Raw genomic sequence first — 11,896 nt, 5'->3', positions numbered from 1 at the left:
ATTCTTGGGAGATATTTGTTCACTGTCGCCCTTTACAATTGTGTGAATACGTGTGATTTCAGGGACAATTTGTTTGAGCCGAACGGATACAAACACTGAGGTGTTCACTTTCAGTGCTCTTTCAGTGTAATGTTTATTTTCAGTATCAGACTTTTGCTGTCCATACATTTGCTGTCCAGTTTTGCTGTCCATAAGGATCGAAACAATACAACGACAGAAAACGAGAGACACAATGTGAGATGTGACTTAAATAATAATGGACGATGGAAATCCATAATAATTAGGGTGGTTCTCAATGTTTGGTTGGGGGACCCCCAGGGGTCCTTCACGAGGTTTCCGGTGGTCCCCAGTAAAATTATTTTAAAAACTTTTAAATTCCTCCATTATTTCATTTACAAGTCAGCACCATTAGAGCATGTAGAATAATAACTGTTTTGATCACTGTTCAATGTTATATATTATGGGTTAGGTAGTTCTGGAGGTTTGGACTGAATCATATCTAACCCCATTGGGGTCCCAGAGGCAACAGCTCATCAAATGGGGTCTGTGACCTAGTCCGTGTCAAACAGAGGGTCCTTGATATATAAAAAGAAAAGGTTGAGGATCACTGCTCTACAAGACACAGAACGTCATTATTTCGGGACGCGAGGAACAGAACATCCCGGACTGCACTAGGGGTCGGCCGGATCCCTCGCCAGAGGAGCGGGAGCGTATCCCCTGCCCGGTTCCCCCTCACCCCGTCTTGCTGCCTGTACCAAAGCTTCCTGAGGAAACGCTGGCAAAATGAGCAGGTAAATAATGGAACCCAAACACAGCGGTTATGCCAACGCGTCCCCTCCTTCCCGGTGCAGGCGCTCTCCGTGTCTCTATCCCCAGATGAGGCGTCGGCCCTCATTAACAACGGCCTCCGCCGCTGTCCGCCGCTGTCCGCCGCTGTCGCAGAATTGGACAGAAGCCCGGAACTGGATATCACCCTTTGATCGTGCGAGATTCACACCTGGCAACACGCCGTTAGGATAAATATGGATGTCCGGATGAAAAAATGTGTCTGTTGGCGCGCTTTAAGGCCGAGGTTCACCTCGCTCTTCGGCTTGTATCCTGACCTTATTTTTCTTGTGCTTTGACAATGATTCATAGAAAAAAAAAGCGTCTGCGTCCCCGGGTGGATGGCGGCGTGTGATTGCGGACTCTCGTAGCCTCACCTCCTCTTATCTGGGGGCACGCTGAATTACAGCCAGATGTGATAATATCTCTCAGGCGGCTCCGTGCAAAATACAATCTCTGATAATATCTCTCTCTGTGCCGAGGCCTCGGAATTACCCCAGAGACGTCGAAACAGACAATGACCGCTCTTAAGAAAATGAAAAACCAAAGGGCGCTTTCTCCTTGAAATTGGGAGGGGGAGGAATAAAAGGCTTTTTTGCTATGGTTACCGTGTCGGTTTCAGGAAAACACAGCCTCAATTTGGCGTACCAGGCAGAAATGAGATGACAAACAGCTTGAATGGCGCGCAGACTGCGCTGGAAGCCTCCTCGCTTTGTACGCCTCAAAACATTCTGCCTCCACCCTTTGAAAAACCTGCGACTCCCAAAAGGCAAATTTCCAGGGGAGAAAAACTTCAACAATCTGAAATTAGTGAACACGCTTGGGAGCAAATTCAGTTTTTGTTTGTTTATTAAAAGATTTGTTTGGCCCTGGGCCTTGAAATATTGGTAGCAATAACAAAATGAACTTCTGCAGACTTTTCTATCCTTCAAACAATACATATAATTCATGTCTGTGTCATATTTGGCATCTGTAAATATTACGATATCAGGTGATTTCCGGCATTAGATGCCTAAAGTATAAACATCTGTGTGAAATAAGTCTTTGAAGTGTCTGGGATCCCTGCGGCGCGTCTGCATCCAGGTGGAGCGCCTGCTCCCAAGGACGCAGATGATTCAAGTTGGTTCCCCGCTCTAAATGTAAAGCTTGTTTTGACGGCGCCCTAATAAACTAGCACTCCCCTAGTGGTCGAACCGCGCTGGCGGCGGTGACTCGCTCCTGGATGCCAAGTGAAGTCGCCACGAACGCCCCCGCGGCTACATTGCCTCTGCTCGGGCTCGGCGGGCCCGCTGCCCACGGCTCTTTTGCGCTCGCCGGCGCAGAGACCCGAAAAGCCCGCCAGTCCGGCCGGAGTCGCCGGGTCGTGAGCAAACGGCTCATTTGCGGAAGTGGCTCCTGAGTCGTTTAAAAGATTTGTTGCGGCAAGAAACAACTCCTATGCGAGTCTCGCATCACCAGTGCCGGTGCCTTCGTGGAGACGCTCAAGGGTAATGTTGCGCGGCCGGTTTCCAGCGGCCCGCCACAGCTGCTTGATCATAGTGCGGCGATGAGCCCCGACCAGCGCTAAAGAGGATAAATGGCGACCAGCCCCGCTGCCCCCCACGCTGGTTCATCCCACTTAGTCAGTGATGCCCTCCGCTCCCATCACCCCGCTGGTCGGCCTCCCAGATTTAAATCAGGCAGCACCGGGTCTTTTCTGGCCATTTTATATTAAGCCGAGCTGTCTTTTCTTTTTTTCCTCTACTCTCACTTGTGTATAACACCGCTCCAATGCAGAGCAGACAAAAGAACTGCAGTTCCGCTTCACCGACTATCAGGAGGGAGAGAGAGAGAGAATGAGAGAGAGAGAGAGAGAGAGCGAGCGGGATGGGAGACAACGAGAAGGAGAGAGAGGGAAAGGGAGACAGAGTGAAGCAGGGGGGAGTCGATGTCCATATTAGAATATGCTTTGAGTTCAATTAGCTGGCGCTCTTCTATCCGGAGCAGCTGATCCGCTCTGCAGCAGCTCATTACCGAGCACTCAGCCTTTGGATGAGCTCTGGCAACCTGGCAACACAGCAACCTGCAGGCATCACTCACAGCCTGATCCGCTTCTGATAATAATAATAATAATAATAATAATAAATAAAAACATAATAATAATAATAATAATAATAATAATAAATAAAAGCATAATAATAATAATAATAATAATAATAATTATTATTATTATTATTATTATTATTATAATGATAATAACCTTTATTTCTATTGCACCTTTAACTGGAATCAAATAGCATCAATAAAAGTAAAGCTAACAAGCAAAATGCTTTTAATATAAATAGGTTAATATACTACACCCATTTCAGATTTAGGTCATCAATTTAGATCATTTAAATCATGATTCCTGTTTAATTTACTTTAAACAGGAGCTTACAACGGCTTAATTCGAGCTTAATGTGGCTAAACGACCAAAATTAATCTGTTGCAAATTAGAGGTAAATCAGAAATCGTAAAGATATGGTCCAAAAAAATGGGGAAAAAAATGGGAATGATGCAGCTTAATGTGGCTTAATTTGTCTTAATGTATACATCAAAATATAAAATAATATAAAATAATCATTTTAGTTTATTATTATTATTATTTTTTTCATTGTTATATATCTCTTTTCTACTTTGGGTCATATCTACTGTAAGGCAAATCACCTATAGTTTCTGGTATAATTGTGAATTTAATTTGGCATTTTCAGCCTAAATTAACCATTAAAAAAATCCATTACAGTTATATTTCCGTTTTCTTTTCCTCAATACCCATGTTGTGCTATAAATGGGTGGAATTTCAAAGATTTTCATCAACGTCAAATGTGTTTTTCCCTGATTAACTGAAGCCTCCTACGGTCCCATGTACACCAGTCCCTCAGGGAAACGGCTGTTTTGAGAAGGCAAATTCTCAGAATTTCTGCCATATTGAGATAATAGATACAGAGCATATTTCGATAATTGACAATAACAGTGGCGGTCTTTCGACGGCGCCCGAGCGTGTACCCCTGTACGTTTGTCAGGATTTTTTGCCCGTGTTTTCAACGTGTTTTGCAGAGCGGGGCTGCGGACGAGTGTTTACCCACGTGTTGTGTCTGGGGTCATTCCCTCTGCACAGATCGTTTCCCCGTAAACAAGATTAAATGCTGTCGTCTCCGAACCTCGACCAGACCTCCGCTCGCCGCCTCGCTGTCGTTTTACCATGAAAAAAAAAGAAAGCGCTCTCTTCCCACCCCGGCGAAAGCAGCCGTGTGGATGCGGTGGTGATGTTATTGTGGCTGGGCGCCCCGCCGGCCGCGGAACGCTCTGCTGTGAAGCGGTGATTTGAGGAGCGGATATCGCATTACCTCCGCCTAATAGTTCAATTATTTGCTGTGTTTTGCTGCGGATCGCCTCCTCCTCTTTTTGCTGCAGAGCAACAGGTGGAAAAACACCGGAGCTGCCGCCGCAGATGGTGGGAGAATTAGAGGCAGAATTCCCGAATTAGGCCTATTTATTATACAACAAACTCGCGCTTAATGATGACTACAAAATGATGAATTAGTCATCGTATTAGTCACGTTTGTATCAGAACCTCTTTTTAAGGTGAGTCCTGAACTGAAAGTTATCGTGGAAAGTTATGTTTACCGTATTTACTGTTCATTATTGAGGGTTTATCGCCAATATCCTCCTCACTGTTTCTATTTGAAGGTTTTTTATTTTCTCGTGTTAATTGCTATTTTCTTCAGGCTTAATGTTCATCATTAGATTAATTGTACGTTACCATTATTTCAGATTCGATTCATGTTTAGTTGTTATTAATTCGATTACTACACATTAGTTGTTGTATGTCTGTATGACCACAGTTTTCTAGTGTTCATTTTAGTTATTTATGTTTTATTGTCTGTCTGTCTGTCCGTCAATCTGTCTGTCTGTCTGTCCATCTGTCCGTCTGTCTGTCCTTCCATCTACAATCAACAAGACAAGCAAGACGAGCAGCCCTGACATAATTACAATAGGGAGGAAAACGAGAGACCGATGGGGATGTTTACACTTATGACACTATTTGATTCAGAAAGTGATAAAGTGACACAATGAGTGATAAATTAAAAACAACAAATATTGACAAGTTAAATAACAAAAAAACCAGCGGAGCTTGTATATGCTTGTATATACTGGGGATTAATAAGCTCGTATCTTATCTTATCTTTACCACTGTGGGTGAAATGGCTTTCCAGTTGGCCAATCAGAACACAGATGAAACATTCCGTACCTGGGTGAACGGCGACGCATCGAACCAATTAAAATGAAAGAAAAAAAAAACAAGAGCAGAGAAAACAGTGGGGAGGGCGCGAGCCGTGATCACCTAAAATAACTCGAATTCACAGGAACCGCTCATCCATCCCGTCAGGCTGCGAACGTCTCCAAGTTTAAAAAAGAGCGAGCAGCCTCCATCTCTGTCCTCGGGGGCATCCACATCAAGACTAAAACTCAGAATTTAAATAAAAACCTCGGCTGGCTCCTTTTAAGGGGTCTCACAGACACGCTCCTCAACTCCTGCGTTCTGACGGATTTGTCGATGTTCCGTCATGTGCCCTGCCGTGTTGGGAGAGCACCGACTCACACTAATTACATGAATAACATATTTAGTATAATCGTGTTTGTGATATGCTCGTTTACATCCGCCCTTGAACCCGTCACTGCGTGTCTGGGACCATTTAGTATTCATAGTATATTGACATTGACACTATTTACACAGTTAATATGAAATATTTTGATATCGAGAGATGAGATGAGATGAGATGAGATGAGATGAGATGAGATGAGATAAGCTCGTCATGCCGGGGGCCATTCAAGGGAAGAAAAAAAAAAAAAAGTGAGAAGTTCAAGGACCGACGGTGGAGGCGGAGCCCTTCAAGTTGCCAGTTTACTCAATGGGAGCAGTTTTGGGATTCAGTGTCTTGCTCTTGGGCACAACACGCAACGTAGTTTGACAGGGGAAAGTGCTGTATTTTCAGTATTATTACAACATGCAATGTTATTTTCCACACATGATACTCAAAATATACTATAACCAGCAGCTCATGCCAATGCAAATGATTAGGTCTTGGTTGGACAAACAGATAGACAGACAGGCAGGCAGGCAGGCAGGCAGGCAGGCAGGCAGGCAAGCAGGCAGGCAGGCAGGCAGGCAGGCAGACAGACAGACAGACAGACAGACAGACAGACAGACAGACAGATAGACAGATAGATAGATAGATAGACAGACAGACAGACAGACAGACAGACAGACAGACAGACAGACAGACAGACAGACAGACGGATAGATAGACAGACAGACGGACAGATAGATTGATAGATATATAGATATATAGACGGACAGACAGATAGATAGATAGATAGATAGATAGATAGATAGATAGATAGATAGACAGACAGACAGACAGACAGACAGACAGATAGATAGATAGATAGACAGACAGACAGACAGACAGACAGACAGATACACATTTCATCCACAGACGCCGTGATTCAGCCGCTCACATCAAGACCAACCAATAATAATAAAGTAATGTGACAGACAATACACTAAGCTGGCAACATACCGTAACAACCATCTACAACTTGTGAATATTTATGAAGAAATTTTCCAAATCCAAATCCCCCGGCTCCCTGGACAATCTGGATTCCTGCCGCCGCGTCGCTGGTGGAACACGGCAGCGAGCCTCCTCCCAGTCCGCCCCCCCCCCACGCTAATGAGATGCCTGTTGATGTGTCCCCCGCGCCCACCCCCGCCCGCCCCCGCCCGCCGCACATCTGGGCGGCGCCCCTCCGTCTGACGGGGAGAAATGGCCTGACACTCCAATGTGTCATCGGACCTTTTCCAAATTGGCCTTCGCGCTCGACGGACAGAGAAAGTTATTCTCCACTTGACAGCGTTTTCAAATGCCACGTCGGTGCTGCCGGATGGCGGCGGCGGCGGGGGGCGGAGGGGCGGAGGGGGGTGACGGACGGGTGCTATCTGCCGCCAGAGATTGGTTTAATTTGGAGCGCCTGACACGAGAGGCCGAACCGCGCGTCCGCAAAATGTTTGTGTTAGAAAGTGTGTTTGGGAACACGTCAGTGTGTTTACGTGGCTTTGCTATTCATCCGGGAATTGTGGAGGGTTCACCACCTGGCACACGGGGTGGTGCGGATGCCGGGTTTCTGCATGAGCATCGTCTGTCCCCACGTCAGGCCTCGTTATAGCCCGTGGTGGTGCTTTACGACCAGCGCTGGACGATCCCGCGTCCTCACCCCCCCCCCATAACACGATGCACAGTCCTCCCTTTTCGGCCAAAGCCCGAAATGTCTGAGCGGAGTGATTTGACAGTGTTTTGGAATTGGAAATAACATTTAACCCCCCCCACACCTCCATTTTGCTGTTACTGTATTGTCTAGAAACCCCGGATCAGAGGCTCATGATTAATAGTTACATTTCATTATTATTTTTATAATCATCATCATCATCATCATCATCATCATCATCATCATCATCATCATCATCATCATTATTATTATTATTATTATTATTATTATTATTATTGTTGTTATAGATGTAACATTATTATTTTTAACATTATTATTATCATTATTGTAATTTTTTGTTTTATTATTATTACATTTACAAGGCATTAGCACTGTGAGAGAATGTACAATAATGGTTTTTCACATGATTCAACAATAATGATCATTTTGATCCTAGTGTCACCCAGTTTCACTATCTCTGTAACTGTAGTACGGACAGGTTTGGAAGTGTTTCAACTAAATCATATCTAACAATAAAAATCTTCTCAGATTGGTCTCTCAGAGACTAAAGCTCATCATATGGGCTCCCGTGGCCTAATGGTTATTATATTGAGGGTCGTTCATGTGAAGAAGGTTGAGCATCAGCACCTTGGGGGCTTAGTGGAAAGAAATAAAATTAACAAAAATACACCTTGGCTTTACATGACATTACATTACAGGCGGCGCAGAGTGACGGGGTTTAATCGAAATCAGGACTAATAATCCTACTTAAATTGGAATTAGAATTTAAAAACGAATTTCCGAGACGTTACATTTCAGATGAATTCATTCCAGACTAGGAAGTCCTGGACTAAGGTGATGAAGGACTAGTCAGCTCCTGCTGTCTGCTCTTGGCGCTGGTCTTCGTCCAGATCGACCTGGTCCACCTGGGGGCCACGCCCCTCAATCCCAATGTTTAATTTGGGCCTTCACTCAGACCTATATCAGCTCTAATCTTCCTCTTGGAAATCGGATGTTTTAAAACCAGACCACGTCAAGTCCGAGACTATTTCAAACCCTGACTGAGGAAGAGCATTCCAGTTAGAAAGTGGGATTTGCTCTGACACTAGGCTTGTGAGCTGTGTCCGCCAAATCTCTGCCACGTCACTGATCAGATGCCTTTGTCCAAAGCGACTTGCAGCGTATTCAAACCCAGCGAGGGGCTCACGTGTCTCCCTCAAGGACCCTTTGTCACTCGACCAGGAGGGGCCGGGGATCGAACCGGCAACCTTCTGGTTAGTGTGCGCCCCCTCCCGCCGTGTGAGGATCAATCGGCCGCAAACCACGTCCGGGTCGACGTCTTGTCGATGGACCACTTCCCCCCCCGGGGCCGAGTAGAAAGGTACTTGTGTTCTTTTGGGGGGTCCGGGACCCCACCACATCCCCCGATTCACAAGTGGCCGAATCAAAGTGCGTGTATCCGCCTCCCCCGACTCCCCCGCCTGAGACGTCCAGGACGACGCTATCTCTGACCAACACCCTCAACGTCACAATAAACCAGACGCCGCCGCGCTGTCTACCCCATCAGATAGGGGAGTTTTGGGGGTCTTATTAGCCCGGCTGGGGGTGGGGGGTGGGAGTGGGGTTATTTATTTGATTTTATTATATTTTTTACAAATCTCCAGCTTGCTCACTGTCCTCCGCCGCGCTATCTCTGCACCTGATTTGAACAGCCCAGGAGTATTTATGAGCCCGCGCTGCTCTTATCTGCCTTCCCAGCGTTGACATACTAGATGTGAATCAATAGACGGAGGGAGGGAGGGAGGGAGGGAGGGAGGTGGAGGGAGAGGAGAGGGAGGGAGGGGGAGAGAGAGAGCGGTTGGCAGAGTGAGACGGGTGGGGGAGATTGTGGTCGGGAGGGAGATGGAGGGAGGCAGGGAGAAGAGGGAAAGAGGGAGAGGGAGGGGGAGGGAGAGAGGCAGAGAGAGAGGGAGGGACGGAGGGAGGTAGGGAGGGAGGGAGGGTGGAAGAGGGTGGGAGGGAGGGAGAAGAGGGAGAGAGGCAGGAGAGAGTGAGAGAGGTGGGGAGGGAGAGGAAAAGAGGGACAGAGGGAGGGAGAGTCAGGGTTGAGGCTGCAGCTCCCTTCACTGTAGGAACGTAAACAGAGAATCGACTGGAAAAGAAATAAAATAATAAATAAATACATTTGCACAAGATGGCGTCCGTCAACATCCATGATATGAGGGTGCAGATCAGTTTCACACTGACGTTCACAGGAGAGTTTTGACATCGGCACGAAGGGCCAGCCACTGTCCAAAGGCGACCGGCCTCCCGACGGGTGAGAAAGTGGGCGTCACATCGTGGCGCCCACTTTCTAGCATATCCGTCGCCTGGCAACTCAGAAAACACCTTTTCACCCCTTTCCCCGTGGAGGCCGCGGTGCAGGCTCAGTGGCAAAGCAACATCTGGAGAGACAAGCTCAGCCCTCCGACAAAACACTTGTGTGTCGCAGGCATTTCAGCCGGGGGACCTTGTAGTGACTCCTACGGGACTGAGGAGCTACACCGGTTCTCTTTTTCTGGAACGAGTACGCGCCACCCACACCGAGACCTGATGTTTGTCAGCCGGGGGCAGGTCCAGACGATGACAACAAACTCGTGCTATGTTGCTATGCAAAACAAAGTCTAACACGAACATTATTAGGTTCGCCTCATAAAACACCTTTGGAAATTTGTCGAGCCTGCAGTCAACACCAAGACGGTGCTGCTCACAAACACCAAGGCTGCCTCTGCCAGCAGCTCTGAGTTTATGCATCATATGTGGTGTGGCATGGATGTACGTGCGCAACTTAATTATAATGTATAACAGTAGCAAGGCATAACACTTATTCATTTTCACAGAAACCTCCACCCGTGGATGAGCACTGCTGCTCCTCATGCACCTGTCAGCCTGCCTCTCAGGGATCTAGCAGAAGGGTTTCGGCATTCACCGCAGCGCAGCCAGCGGGATTATTGCCACCTGGACGCACTTCACATACAACCTGCTTGGAAGCAAACGTCTGTGGATGCCAACGTGAAGCTGTCAGAGCCCACCTTCCACCAGAATTTTCAGCTTTTCCCTCAAACACAAGTGGTGCTTGACTGCGCCGAAATACTCGGCCAGGCTCCATGCTCTCTCTTTCCGCGTACAAATCTCACGGTAAACTCAAGGCCATGATCGGCGTGCCCCCCCCCCCCCCATGGTGCCAATACATTCGCGTCCGGCCTGTATGATCCACACAGTGGGATCTTCTAGCCGTCGGCCCTCGCAAACCCACTCACACCTGACATTGCGATTGTGGTTGACAAACCATAATTTCCCGGTGGACAATCTGGCTCCGAGCAAGGTTTTCCAGCCTGCCTTTCTCTCGAGAAACATCCAAATGTGTAGGGAGGATGTCAGGCATCCGTTGCACGTCTGAGGGTCCATGTGGAGAGGTCCATCAGGAAGGTAAATGAGAACAACCTTTCTGACAGACGTACAGGTGCCGCTTTCTGTGTGTGGAAGCATTGAGGAGCTGCTCGCTGCGGCTTGCTACCCGGTCGACTGCCAGAACGGAGCTCCGGTAAAGGCGTGGGCAACTCGACCATGAATTACTCTGGACCCCTACGTCTTCATAAAAGAGTTGTTCATTAAGTTCTGCACCAAGCGGGTCAAATTTGGAAGGCCGTTATGGACAGATTTTGTGGAAGTACGGAATGAATGATCCTGCAATGTTGTTTTCTTCCAGCAAACCTCATTGATTTTTATTTTTCCCCCGAAAAAATTTTTTTTTCGTTTGCACCTATGACCTCTTTAAACCCCCTCCTCCACCGCTGGTGACGGAGATGGGCGGGTATACCTTTCAACTGAGGAATATTTAGAGTTCTGCATTGTTTAACACACCTGGCTCAAGGCGCGGCAGCATTAAGAGGAGGCCACACGCAGATACACACTTAAGGCAATAGATTTATTAAGAATCAATGCTAAGTATCAGTAAAGAGGTTGCTCGTAGAAAATATCTATGGGGAAATTCAGAAAAATCAGTCCATGGGAAATCTGAATGCCAAAAAGTGGTAGAAAAACCATCTGCCAACTTCTAAAAAATTAAAAATATACTGTATATCTTCCTTCTCCCTGATGGCTGTAGCCACCTCACAGTGTCTGTAGATGAGTTGCATGAGAATATCCTCCTCCGCAAAAACAACAAAATCGCACCACTCCATCCCTGTAAGTAGGAGCTGGCCTTCAACCTGCTGCTGTAGCTGCGAGTCCACTTTAATTTCATTGTTCCACTCTGCATTTTCAAGGAGCCACAGTCCACATGGGTCGTTCTGTCGGGGCATTCAATTTCCAGCAGTCTGAAGGGTGGGCTCTCAGACACAAGACCGTGAGGAGATGACCCTGTTCAGTGGGCATCTCTGTGGGTGACGAACCCACGAGGCCAGTCGGTGGTGTCTTTTTACTCAGCGGTACTCCTGGGTGGCAACCGGTTCCAGTGCCGGGCCCCTCTTCATTGCAGCCGTCTGAGCCGCTGCCTTTTAGAATCCTTTCTGGCAGATTCTCTGACGCAGCATATTTCCATGAACCCGGGCCTCCTGACACGGTGCCACTCCACGGAGTTGCTCTGCTCCCTGGTGGCACTCCCCTTGCCGTGTCTAAAGTGTTGTTGGTGACTGCACACAAACTGGATGAGAGGAGTTACACTACTAAAAATAAGTTTGAGATCCACTGTAGTCGGCTGTACAATGACATAGGGCACTAGATGTTACCTTACACCGTCAAGACC

The sequence above is a fragment of the Zeus faber genome (assembly GCF_960531495.2).
Source record: "Zeus faber genome assembly, chromosome: 2".
In the NCBI taxonomy this organism is placed as follows: domain Eukaryota; kingdom Metazoa; phylum Chordata; class Actinopteri; order Zeiformes; family Zeidae; genus Zeus; species Zeus faber.
The sequence above is the reverse complement of the archived record's forward strand: the minus strand, read 5'-3'. Positions refer to the sequence as shown.